We start from the raw sequence: 14,643 nt of genomic DNA on the forward strand, positions 1-14,643 counted from the left end.
CCTTTCACCCGCTTAGTGTTGCCGTAGAAACAAGATGTCTTTCACCACCATAAATGTGAAAACGCAAGGAATTCAAAGCATGTGAGATATCCCTCCATTCTGCCCATATTGAAGCTAATGGCCTGAATTTTACAGGATCTCAAGAAGATAATCACTGTGAAATGCCTCCATGAAGCAACAGATCTAAAGGGAGAACTTGTTTATCAAACATATTGGGCCACACAATGGTGCAGCGGTAGAGTGGGTGCCTTACAGTGCCAGAGACCTGGGTTCGATCCTGACTATGGGTGGTGTCTGTACGAAGTTTGTACATTCCCCCTGTGACCTTTTCTCTGGGTGCTCTGGTTTCCTCCCACACTCCAAAGATATACAGGTTTGTAGGTTAATTGGCTTCTGTAAATTGTAAATTGTCCCCAGTGTGTAGGATGGTGCTTGTTTGTGATTACTGGTCGGCACAGACTCGGTGAGCCAAAGGGCCTGTTTCCATGCTGTATCTCTAAAATCTTAAAGTCTAAATAATTTGGAGTTGTAGTAATCTGCGCTCCCTGCCTTCATAAACCAGTATTTACCTGCTCAAGGCTTTGGTCCTGGTTGAGGCCTTTCATGGCAGCGTTCTCACCTGAGTTTGTCAAGCAAAAAATGGGAATTCAGAAGTCCAATAGTTTTATACAGTAGCAATATTAACGTTCACAAGTTAGAGAATTAGGCCATTCGGCCCATTGAGTCTACTCCATCATTCAATCGTGGCTGATTTCTGCCTCCTAATCCCATTTTCCTGCCTTCTCTCCATAACCTCTGACACCCGTTCTAATCAAGAATTTGTCTAACTCTGCCTTGAAAATATCCACTGATCCACAATACTCTGTGGCAATGAGTTTCACAGATTAACTACCCACTGACTAAAGAAGTTTCTCCTCACCTCCTTTCTAAATGAGCATCATTTAATTCTGAGGCTATGACCTCTGGCCCTAGACTCTCCCACCAGTGGAAACATCCTTTCCCCGTCCACTCTATCTATGCCTTTCATTATTCTGTAAGCTCCAATGAGGTCCTCCCTCAACCTTCTAAACTCCAGCGATTAGAGGCCCAGTGCTGCCAAAGTCCGCTCATCATATGCAAACCCACTCATTCCTGGAATCATTGCTGTAAAGTTCCTCTGGACCCTATCCAGAGCCAGCACATCGTCTCGACTGCGGGAGAACAGAGAGGAAGATTGAACTTTATTGCCTTCCATCAAAGTGAGGAATGTGGAATCCACTGTGGTGGATGTTTATGTTAACTTTTATGTGCTTGTGTGTCTTGTTGCTCTTCATTTAGTATGGCTGTCTGGTATCTCAAATTTCACTGTACCTTAATTGGTACATGTGACAATAAACTGACCTTGAAACATAGAAACCTTGAGAAAAAAACTGTGACCTGTAGACCAATAAGCCTAAAGTCAATGGAAGGTCGATCACGGGAAGAGATTCAGAGGAATAAGATGCACTTGCATTTGAAAAGACAGGGTTTGATCAGGGATAGTCTGTGTGGCTTTGTGCTTGGCAGATCATGTCTCATGAATTTGTTTGAGTTTTTTTGAAGAGATATCCAAGAGGATTGATGAGGGCAGGGTAGTACATGTAGACTATATGGAGTTCAGCAAATCCTTTGATAAGGTTCCACAAAGGCTGCTCAGGAAGGTTATATGGCATGGGATGATAAGAAAGCTCGCAAAGGACACACATTGAATTTTCCAATTTCAAGTAAGCTTCACTTGTCATTCCCCCCTCCCTTTGCTCTCCTTTCTCCTACTATCTCCCACTCACCACACAGCCCTCCCTACTTTGTGTCTCCCATTTCACTTTTATCGCCCCCCTCTTTCCCCTCCCCCCCATTCGCTTCCACTCATATCCCTCTTAGAGGCTTTGCATTTCACTCCTCTTCTATGTTCCATGGCCCTCCTTCCTTCGTCATCTGACACCAGTTTGTCTACATTTCACCTCTGGCCTTTCTCACTTACTCTGCCCATCTACCATTCACCTCTCCTCACCTGTATCCACCTATCACTTACCTGGTTTTCCCCACTCCTATTTATATTACCAGCTTCCCACTCCCATCAGTCTGAAGAAGGATCCCGACCCAAAATTACATCTATCCATTCTTCTCACCGTCCATTCTTCCGCCATCTGCCCAAACTTTTTATCCTGTACATTAATTATTAGATCACTCCATCCCGGAAATATTTCCATCTGCAAAGCAGGTGTTCAATATCTATCAACTGGAGTCACTACATCAGAACCACACTGGTGTGTGTATATTAAAATTGTTTGGTATTAAATGGGAAGGGTTCAAATGAGTAATGAGTCAAATTACCTGAAGTCCTCGTGATCATGGACATTAAAACAATATGGTGAGTTTTAGCTTCTGATTACGGTACAAAGAACCAACTTCTCATTTGGAAGTATTTAAAAGAAGAATTTATAAAGCTACAAAGCTATCGAAAGAGTGGTGAAGTGGTAAAAATGATGAAGAAAGAAGCAGAAATAATTAAAGAAAATTTCATATCAAGGAAAGTGGTTGAAGGCAAAGGCATCAATAGGAGGAAAGGGACTGTTTCAGGGACAGTTTCTGCCCAGCTGTTATCAGGCAACTGAACCATCCGAACACAACTAGAGAGCAGCTCTGAACTACTATCGACCTTATTGGTGACCCTCAGAAAATCTTTGATCGGACTTTACTGACTTATCTTACACTAAACGTTATTCCCTTATCATGTATCTGTACACTGTGGATTGCTCGATTGTAATCATGTGTTGCCTTTCTGCTGACTGGTTGGCACGCAATAAAAGCTTTTCACTGTAGCTCGGTACACGTGACAATAAATTAAACTAAACTGAATTGGGATTGGGAAAATGGAGACATAAAAACAGAAAATTCTAGAAACTCTCAGCGGGACAGGAACATTTAGAGTCATACAGAAAGGAAACAGGCCATTCAGCCCTACTTGTCCATGGCAACCAAAATGCCCCATCAAAGCTAAACTAATTTGCCTGCACTTGGTCCATATTCTTCTGAACCTTTCCTATCCATGGACTTGCCCAAATATCTTATATTATTACAGTTCTTGCCTGCTAATTCCACATATCCATCACACTCTGTGTGAAAATGTTGTCCCTCAGGTTCCTATTAACTCCTTCCCCAATGGAATCTACCCGCTATTTGATAGATAGATAGATAGATAGATAGATAGATAGATAGATAGATAGATAGATAGATAGATAGATAGATAGATAGATAGATAGATAGATAGATAGATAGATAGATAGCCTTTTATTGTCATTCACACTTAGTCTGAACGAAATTGCAGCAGTCATACATATAATACAATACAATAAAACAACAATAAACACACATTAACATCCACCACAGTGAGTCCACCCAGCATCTCCTCACTGTGATGGAGGCAAAAGTCTTAGGTCGCAGTCTCTTCCCTCCTCTTCTCCCTCTGCGCTGGGGTGATACCCCCCCCCCCGGGCGATGTTAAAACAGTCCCGCGGCTCAAACACCGCGGCCCGGGGTGGTTGAAGCTGCCGCCCACCAGTCCTGCAGAAACAGCTGCTGGCCCGCGGCCGAACCCCGGGCTCAGGCCACTGCCGCCAGAACACCGGCCCAGCCACCCTCACGTGCGTACTGCGCCGTCTTCAGCCTCGGGCTGGGCCGCCCCGACTTGGGTGCCGAACCTCCCCCGGACCGGGCCGCCCCGACTTGGGCGCCGAACCTCCCTCGGGCTGCCAGCGCCGCACCTTCCCGAGCTCGGCCACTCCGACGGGAGCCTCATTCCACCCTCGGGCTGGCCGCCCTCACGGGAGCGTCCCAACCTCTTTCAGCCCTGAGCCGGACCACCCTCACGGGAGCGAGCTCAGAGCGAGTCCTGACGGTGCTCTGCCTCCGGAGCCTCGAGGTCGTCAGCTCCATTAGGCCTCAGCGCAGACGGAGGCAGAGAAGGGGAATACGACAAAAAGGTCGTATTCCCCCGCAGGGAGAGACTGCAAACCCCGTTTCAACCCCCCCCCTCCCCCCAAAACACAAGCTAAAACCAAAAAACTAAACTAACCAAACAAAATAAACAACATAAAAAACACAAAGACAACGGGACCGCCGGTAAGCCGCTGCAGCCAGAGCCGCGCCGCCACTTGCGGAAAGATGAAAGAGAAACTGAGTTAATTTTTCAAATCATGCCTGAAACATAGAAACATAGAAATTAGGTGCAGGAGTAGGCCATTCGGCCCTTCGAGCCTGCACCGCCATTCAATATGATCATGGCTGATCATCCAACTCAGTATCCCGTACCTGCCTTCTCTCCATACCCCCTGATCCCCTTAGCCACAAGGGCCACATCTAACTCCCTCTTAAATATAGCCAATGAACTGGCCTCAACTACCCTCTGTGGCAGAGAGTTCCAGAGATTCACCACTCTCTGCGTGAAAAAAGTTCTTCTCATCTCGGTTTTAAAGGATTTCCCCCTTATCCTTAAGCTGTGACCCCTTGTCCTGGACTTCCCTAACATCGGGAACAATCTTCCTGTATCTAGCCTGTCCAACCCCTTAAGAATTTTGTAAGTTTCTATAAGATCCCCTCTCAATCTTCTAAATTCTAGAGAGTATAAACCAAATCTATCCAGTCTTTCCTCATAAGACAGTCCTGACATCCCAGGGATCAGTCTGGTGAACCGTCTCTGCACTCCCTCTATGGCAATAATGTCCTTCCTCAGATTTGGAGACCAAAACTGTACGCAATACTCCAGGTGTGGTCTCACCAAGACCCTGTACAACTGCAGTAGAACCTCCCTGCTCCTATACTCAAATCCTTTTGCAATGAAAGCTAACATACCATTCGCTTTCTTTACTGCCTGCTGCACCTGCATGCCTACCTTCAATGACTGGTGTACCATGACACCCAGGTCTCGCTGCATCTCCCCCTTTCCCAATCGGCCACCATTTAGATAATAGTCTGCTTTCCCGTTTTTGCCACCAAAATGGATAACCTCACATTTATCCACATTATACTGCATCTGCCAAACATTTGCCCACTCACCCAGCCTATCCAAGTCACCTTGCAGTCTCCTAGCATCCTCCTCACAGCTAACACTGCCCCCCAGCTTAGTGTCATCCACAAACTTGGAGATATTGCCTTCAATTCCCTCATCCAGATCATTAATATATATTGTAAATAGCTGGGGTCCCAGTACTGAGCCTTGGGGTACCCCACTAGTCACTGCCTGCCATTGTGAAAAGGACCCGTTTACTCCTACTCTTTGCTTCCTGTTTGCCAGCCAGTTCTCTATCCACATCAATACTGTACCCCCAATGCCTTGTGCTTTAAGTTTGTATACTAATCTCTTATGTGGGACCTTGTCGAAAGCCTTCTGGAAGTCCAGATACACCACATCCACTGGTTCTCTCCTATCCACGCTACTAGTTACATCCTCTTAAAATTCTATAAGATTCGTCAGACATGATTTACCTTTCGTAAATCCATGCTGACTTTGTCCAATGATTTCACCACTTTCCAAATGTGCTGCAATAATTGTTTCTCCTTCCACGGGTGCTGCCTGACCTGCTGAGTGTTTCCAGCACTTTTCTGTTTTTATGCCAGATTTCAAACATCTGTGGAATTTTTAAATATTCATTTTGAAGAATGAGTGTTTATATTGTGTGATGCTGTATTGGTGTCAATTCCAGATATAAGAAGAAATTAGCTTATTGAGGGATTTAAGCACAAATCTAAGAAGTATAAATTTCTGTCTTTGGGGACTAATCGAGTAAGAGTAGGAGGCTAAAGAGAAGGACACAGGGAGGCTATGCATTCTGATGTTGAAATAAAGGGTGTTTCATTGTTGGTGAAAACATCAATTATTTTTTTTAGTTTAGTTTAGTTTAGAGATACAATAATGAAAACAGGCCCTTCAGGCTACCGAGTCCGCGCCGATGGTGAGGTGACATTTCGGCCGGGCCCCTTCTTCGGACTTAAACATCACCTATTCCTGTTCACCAGAGTACTGCCTGACTCGCTGAGTTACTCACGTACTTTGTATCTTGTTATGTAAACCAGCATCTGTGCTGCCTTGAATCCTCACAGAATTATTTTCTAATTATTGCAGCTATTTAACCTTCGCTTGCTGCACAAGATACTCCGGCACTTTGGTCTTCTGGTCCCCATCGCTGGCTCCTGCCCCCTCCCCCATGATATCCCCCTCTCCCTCATGGACCTACCCCCATCTTTTCTCCGAGCTCGCTCCCCACCTCCCACACCCCCTGTCGCCCACACGCTGGCGCGGCTGTAGCTGCTGGTGTTTCCGGGCCGATCCGAGTCTTGGCTCTGAGGTTGTCGATGGCTGATGCTCCTCCAGGGCACACAAGAAGGGAGAGGAGCGGCAACCTCGAGATCCTGGGGAGGGAGAGTGGGGGAGGAGAGGGGATAGGGAGAGGAGGGGAGTAAGGGAGGGGAGTGGAGTTATGGAGGGAGGGTGGGAGGGAGTGACTGGGGGCTGGGGAAAGGAGAGGCGAGGGAGGGATTGGGGGAGGGGATGATGAGAGGGAAAAGAAGAGGGCGGAGGTGAGGAGGGAGAGTGAGGGAGGATGGGGAATAGAAGGAGAGGGGAGGGGAGTAGGGTAGAGGAGGAGGTGTGGGGGAGGTAGGGAGTTGGGAATAGAGGGAGAGGAGGGCAGTGGGGGAGGTGAGGGATAGGAGGGGGGTAGGGAGGGGAGAGGAGTTATGGAGGGAGGGAGGGAGTGGCTGAGGGTAGGGGAAAGGAGAGGAAGAGAGAGGTGAGGGAGCAATTGGGAAGGGGAGGAGGAAAGGGGAAAGAAGAGGGAGGGTGAAGAGAAGGGAGAGAGAGTGCTAGGGATGAGGGGAAATGAGATGTGCCTGTGCAGTTGGGGCTATGGGTGAGTGGTGGAATGTTGCGTTGGGGGACCAAGCCTCCGGTGTAACAGGGCCACTTAGTCTAGTTTGAAATAATTTTTACACCGAATCTTTCTTCCTTACAAGAATCACGACTTCACTTCAAAGTCTCTGAACACGCTTACTGACCTGAAAAAGCAGATTAACAAATACTTCCAAAAATGTTTCTAAGACTTGGTAAATTTAAAGAAATTTCTGAAAAACCCATTCTTGCTCATATTTTTTTTCTGAAACCTTGCCTCTGGCTCCTCCATGAAACTCAGGCTAAAACCTATCTGAGTGGAATTTTTTCTAGATTAGCAATATCTCCAATTATCTAATTGAATTGTATTTAAGCAGTGTCCCCCTTCCCCTCGCTCCTCCATCCACCCCCCCTCCTGCCCCTCCAACACCTCTGTTGGTGTTGGTTTTTAGAATCCATTTGTTTTTGTTTAGTTTATTTTTGTGATGCAGCATGGAAACAGGTCTTTCGTCCCACTGACCAACATCACCCTTACTCTAGTTCTATCCTACATACTTGGGACAATTTACTGAAGCCAAGTCACCTAAAATCCTGCAAGTCTTTGGAATATAGGAGGAAACTGGATCACCTGTAGAAAACCCACGTGGTTGCAGGGAGAACGTACAAACTCCGTACAGACAACACCAGTAGTCGGGATCAAACTCGGGTCTCTGCCACTGTAATGCCCCTGTCCCAATTAGGAAACCTGAACGGAAACCTCTGGAGGCTTTGCGCCCCACCCAAGGTTTCCGTGCAGTTCCCGGAGGTTGCAGGTTGTTGTCGGAGGTTGCAGGTAGTGGAAGCAGGTAGGGAGACTGACAAAAACCTCCGGGAACCGCACGGAAACCTTGGGTGGGGCACAAAGTCTCCAGAGGTTTCCGTTCAGGTTTCCTAAGTGGGACAGGGGCACTAGGCAGCAACTCTACCACTGCGCCACTTTCTTGTACTTCAGACTGTCGAATTTACCAATTGCCTGAAAAAGAATTGTCATCCCAGTTCCTCTCTACACTGAGAGCATAACAGCTCATGGAATCAAAAACACACAAGCCCATGAAGTGCTGCCAAAATATTAACAGTAAATAGGACTTGGCAGTATACATACATCACATGATCAGCCAAACAAGGGCAAGACTCCCTAAGAAGCTGTCACAAGCAATTTAACAACTCCGTGGTTAGTCTTGTAGAACTAGCAGCAATCCCTCCCTCAGTTTCATGAAATTGCTTCATTTGTACATTGATTGTCATTTAAACTTGCCACTGAAAATTAAGACTGCCATCACAAAATACACAAAACTGGGAAAAACTAATTCATTAATCCCTTCAGAAGCCCTTACAGTACAACATTGTCACATTTGTATCTTCACCGCCGATTTCGTGTTGATGCAAGCTTTTGTTCACTGTTCAGTGAATTCTTTAGTTTCTGAAGTTGCAACTTAAATTATGTGCTTAATTCCATGTGAAATTGGGTGGGAGTGTGACCTTAAATTTGGTTTCTCCTTTTAATTCAACGCAGTCTGTAAATTTAATCACTTTTGGTTGAGGTTATGAATTCTAGTTGTTGATGTAAATTGGAAACAGTTGTGATTCCTTGGAATTACTGATGTTTCCATCCTGCAGATTTCATTGAAAACACAAGACATTGCAGATGCTGGAATCATGAGTGAAAAACTGGTGGTCTGGAGAAACTGAAGTCTCAACCCAAAACATCACCTATTCCTTTTCTCCAGAGATGCTGTCAGACCCACTGAGTTACTCCACCTTTCTGTGTCTATCTTCGGTTTAAACCTGCATCTGCGGCTCCTTCCTACACATACTGGAGGACCTCGACGGGTCAGGTGGTATTCTCCAGAGAGAATGGACTGCTAGCATTTTGGGTTGAGTCCCTTGTTCAGACTGATGGAAGGGGAGGGGGAAAAGCTGGAGAAGGGAGGTGTAGGTGGGGATGGAGGTAGACAGGTGGGAGAAACAAAGAACTACAGATGCGTAAGAAAGAACTGCCGATGCTGGCTCACACCAAAGATAAACGCAAAGTGCTGGAGTAACTCAGCAGGTCAGGTAGCATCTCTGGGATGGGTGATGTTTCAGGTCAGGACCCTTCTTTAGGCTGAAAGTGGGGGGGCAGATGAAGAGTTGGAGGTAAGAAAAGACCAGGACCAATCAGGGCCAGGCACAATTGACTTCAGGCAGGGCGTTGCTTGGTGGATCCATTCTTGGCTAGGGTAGGTGTGATCTCAAGGGAAACAATATGGAACTGATAAAATGACTCGGGAGGGGCAAGGAGGCAAGGAGGGAGGGGATAGGGGAGGGGAATATGAGATAAAGTTACTTCAAATTAGAGGACTCAACCACTGGGTTGTAAGCTACCCAAACAAAATATGAGGTGCTGTTCCTCCAATCTGCATGTGGCCTCACTCTGGCAAAGGAAGAGGCCCAGGGCAGAAAGGTCAGTGTGGGAATGGGATAGTTGGAAAATGGGAGGTCCCATAGGCAGGTGAATACAGGTGAGGGGGGTGACTCGTAAATGGATGGAGTGACAAAGACTTGAGGTGAAAAGGGTATTAGATAAGGAAAGCAAAGAATTGAAATGCAGATCCCAAGGAAGGGATATGGTTATCATATCCATACAAGGCTACTTTTATTGTTAATATTTGCAAAGTAAAATATACAATTACTTCATTATTTTAATTACCTATTAACTATTGTATGAAAGATATCCTCTCCTTAAGCTTATCAATGTAATTATTTCCGCTGTATCCTCTTGTTTCAACTATTAGTCCACAATCTCGTCTTTATCTAAGGCAAGGCAGCAGAGTGGAGTGGGGTATGGATACAGTGTGGAAACGGGCCCTTCAGCCCAACTTGCCCACACCAGCCAATATGTCCCAGCTAAACTAGTCCCAAATGCCCACATTTGGTCCATATCCCTCCAAACCTGTCCTATCCATGTAATCCACAATTTTATTGTTTATAAGATTTTAAATGCCATTGATGGTTAAATTAATCTGTGGAATTCTCTGCCACAGAATGCAGTGGAGGCCAATTCACTAGATGTTTTCAAGAGAGAGTTAGATATAGCTCTTTGGGCTAATGGAATCAAGGGATATGGGGAAAAAGCAGGAATGGGGTACTGATTTTGGATGATCAACCATGATCATATTGGATGGCGGTGCTGGCTCGAAGGGCCGAATGGCCTACTCCTGCACCTATTTCTATGTTTCCACCTCTCTCTCTTTCCCCTGTCCCTACCAACCCACTGTGTTTCCATTTCTTCCACTATCCCATCCCCATTTCCCCTTTCTCCCATACATTACCATCTATACCCCCCTGGCTTTATATTTCACTCCCTCTTCTCTCCTTATCTGACATTCTGTTGTCCCCTTTTCAGCTTTAGTCTTTGTCACTTTCTCCACCCTTCTGTTTATCAAACATCCTTCACCTATAATAGACACAAAATGCTGGAGTAACTCAGCGGGACAGGCAGCATCTCTAGAGAGAAGGAATGCATGATATTTCAGGTCAAGACTCTTCTTCAGAAGGGGAGTCAATCTGAATGGCTTCGACCCAAAATGTCACCCTTTCCTTCTCTCCAGAGATGTTGCCTGTCCTGCTGAGTTACTCCGGCCTTTCCTGCCTGTTTTCTGTGTAGACCAGCATTTGTAACTCCTACACCCTTGACCTATCTCTACCTATCACTTGCTAGGCATTGTCCCACAACCACCTCTTCTCCAGCTTCCCATCTACTATAAACGATGGGTCCAGACCTAAAACGTCATCTATCCATTCCATCTACCGGTGCTGCCTGACCTGCTAGGTTATTCCAGCACTTTGTATTTTGTTCAAGACACCTCACACGCTCTTTGTCTCCTGCATGACTTCTGTTTTCCAGGCCCCACTCCCTCGACTTTACTATGGATTTTCAGTCACTCTACACTTCAATCTCCCACCAGGAATGTCTTAAAGCCCTCAGTTTCTTCCTCAACCGCAAAACCAACCAATTTCCATCTACCAATGCTCTCCTCCTTTCCCACAATAACTTCTCCTTTGAGTCCCCCCATTTCCTCCAATTCCAAGGCGTAGCTATGGGCACTCGCATGGGCCCTAGCTGTGCCTGCCTCTTTGTACGGTATGTTGAACAAATCCTTGTTCCAGGCGTACACTGGCCGTATCCCCGAACTCTGCCTCCGCTACATTGATGACTGTATTGGTGCTACCTCATGCACCCATGAAGAACTCACTGACTTCATCCACTTCACCACTAATTTCCACCCAGCACTCAAATTCACCTGGACCAACACCGACATCTCCCGACCGTTTCTAGATCTAACCGGCTCCATCGCAGGTAACAGACTACTGACCAACATCTTCTACAAACCTACTGACTCCCATAGCTATCTTGACTACACTTCTTCCCAGCCTGCTTCCTGTAAAGACTATGCCCAACTCCCAATTCCTCCGTCTACGCCACATCTGCGCCCAGGATGAGGTGTTCCATACTAGGCCGATGTCCTCATTCTTTAGGGAAAGGGGGTTCCCCTCTTCCATTATAAATGAGGCTCTCACCAGGGTCTCCTCTATATCCTTCAGCTCTGCTCTTACCCTCCTTCCCCCCATTCGTAACATGGATGGAGTCCTCCTTGACCTTCCACCCCATCAGGCATCACATACAACATATAATCCTCCAACATTTTTGCCCCAACAGGATCCCACTACTGGCCACATTTTCCCATCTCCACCCCTTTCTGCTTGCCGCAGAGACCATTCCCTCCGTAACTACCTAGTCAACCCGTCCCTTACCACCCAAACCACCCCCTCCCCAGGTACTTTTCCCTGCAACCGCAGGAGATGCAACACCTGTCCCTTTACTTCCCCCATCGACTCCATCCAAGGACCAAGGAGGCAGAGGTTCACTTGCACCTCCACCAACCTCATCTACTGCAACCGCTGTTCCAGATGTCCACTTCTCTACATCGGCGAGAACAAACGCAGGCTCGGCAATCATTTTGCAAAACACCTCTGCTCAGTCCGTCTTAACCTGGCTGATCGCCCAGTGGCCCATCCAACCCCCACCCATTTCCAATCTGACCTTTCTGTCCTGGGCCTCCTCCATTGTCAGAGTGAGGCCCAGCGCAAATTGGAAGAACAGCACCTCCTATTTTGCTTGGGTAGTTTACATAGAAACATAGAAACATAGAAAATAGGTGCAGGAGTAGGCTATTCGGCCCTTCGAGCCTGCACCACCATTCAATGTGATCATTGCTGATCATCCAACTCAGTATCCCAATTTACATCCCAGCGGTATGAAAATTGACTTCTCTAACTTCAGATAGCCCTTGCTTTCTCTGGCCATCCCCTCTCCCTTCCCAGTTCTCCCACTAGCCTTACTGCCTTCGCCTACACTCTTTCCCGCCCTGACATCAGTCTGAAGAAGGGTCTCGACCTGAAACGTCACCCATTCCATCTCTCCATAGATGCCGCCTCACCCTCTGAGTTACTCCAGCATTTTGTGTCCAGGGTAACTAGTTGTAAACACAGAGAAGTGGTGCATGCTTAACATAATGCTTACAGCATTGCGATATAAATCACAGATTACAGAGGTGTTATTGAAAATTGAGATTGTGAACGAACATAAAATCTCATTCATAATATAGATGTGCCTTTATAAATTGTTTAGATCAAGCAAAAAGGTCAATCCTCAGAGGTCATTACATTGATTGATTATTCATGGTGAAAGTATATCGTTGACCTTTGCAAAGTACTTGATAAATTCCATATTGAGATGGGGAGTCCATAGATTGAAGTCAGTTATTTTTAATCTATAAAGGTAAAGGAACTTCAATTACCCACTGTCAATAAAATATTGTTTTATTTTCATTTTTAATAACTCATAAAGTTCTGGGATGTAATTATTTTTCTCGCCCAAGACAGCAAAAGCCAAGCTGCTTCATAAATCAAGTCATGTGTAAAATGAAGGCAGGAATGAACAGGATCATTTATTGTTATCTTGCATGAAGACATGAAGACATATCAGACATGTTTAAAAGCCTGAAGGTTATACAGTGAAAGAAAGTTTGAGAGCTGCTCATTTCTTTGATTGTTTGAGGTTCCTGGAAATAAATGAGTTCTGGAAAAAAAAACCTAGGAAATTTGTCTTGATTTTAAAACAGAAGAAGTGTAAAGAAAGGGGTCGCTGATTAAAATAATATATCCAGAGCTGAGAAACACCAAAGGGAAAACCTCATTAAAATTACAGTCTGTACGATAGGAAATCACAAGGAACCTTGTGCAGAGAGACGTTCGATATTGACGGCAAACAAGGTGGCAATTATTCTTATGTTCAGTTTGAAAATTAGTAGGGATATGCACAGAGCCTGCTTAAATTTGTGAGAATTGTTTTTTTATTGGGGAAAAGATAGGATTTGTAATCAAACATTACCAATTGTTCTTGAAATTCTTCAGCACACACAATGCTATGCTATGCAATAATTCATAGTGCAGGGCAGACCAATTAATATTTTGTTTGTGGGCCCATCATAGCAGTGCTTCAACATGCATGCAAAACAAAATATTGTGGGCGTTAGAATAGGCTTCATAAGTGTGGTGTGCAGTATATAAAGGTAAATGTACCTTTAAGAACTGGGTATACCAGATGGTATGATTTGAATCAAATGAGATATTCATATTTTATCAGTCTCGTGAATATGTGTGTGTGTGTATACGCAGTGTACTTTTGTGAACAATAAGGAAGTCCCACACTGGCAATTGCTTGATTGAAATTTCTGTCTGTTTCTGTCTGCATGCCACAACTGAAATATCTTACAATAAACTTAACACAGTCTCTCACACTCAGCTGTCACACCATCATCCCTCCCCTGTATGTTCCTCTCCCATTCCCCAGTCCCATAATTCCTTTTATCCTCTATCCCCTTCCCCATATTCCTCTCCACCCATATCTCCCCAAATCCACCCCTCGCTTTACATTTCGCTCCACCGCTTCTTCCCTTGTCTTACACCCTTTGTCTATTTTGTACCCCTAGCCTTTGCCACCATCTCCCCCATCACCTATATCCACCTATCACTCGCCAAGCTTTGCCCAAGACCCACCTCTCTTTGCCAGGTTTTACCCCATTGGCACAAATCTCTGCCACTCAATGGAACAAAGAACTATATCAGAAAATCTCCATTAAAACGTTGCCCAACAACAAATGGGGCCATGCAACAACAAACATAACTTCTATTACTAAATGTGGAGTAATAACACTATTCTGTGACAAATGGAGAAGCAGTAAATGCAATTTAAAGAGCATTAGATAAAGATAACAGTAGCCTGTTCCTTAAGATTAATTGTTTATGCCTGTTCTGCAATGATGATTAATAGATTCATATCACAAAGCATCTGAACAGCAGCTCTGGAGTCAGTGACTCTAGGCTTTGCTTGAAGCAGTTTTGTTCCTGAATGGTATGTTTCGCTATCAGCACCTTTTGGGTACAGTGGTCACTAAGTCTTATTTACTTGTATATTTGCACCATCATCAGGTCTAACAGATTCAAATCCTGGAAAAGCCATGTAGGAAAACAGTCAGAACCAGCCAGAACAGTCACGATGGCGCAGCTAGTAGAGTTGCTGCCTTACAGCACTTGAACTGCTGGAGACCCAGGTTCGATCCTGACAACGGGTGCTGTCTGAACGGAGTTTGTATATT

The sequence above is a fragment of the Leucoraja erinacea genome, chromosome 24 (assembly GCF_028641065.1).
Source record: "Leucoraja erinacea ecotype New England chromosome 24, Leri_hhj_1, whole genome shotgun sequence".
NCBI classification, from domain to species: domain Eukaryota; kingdom Metazoa; phylum Chordata; class Chondrichthyes; order Rajiformes; family Rajidae; genus Leucoraja; species Leucoraja erinaceus.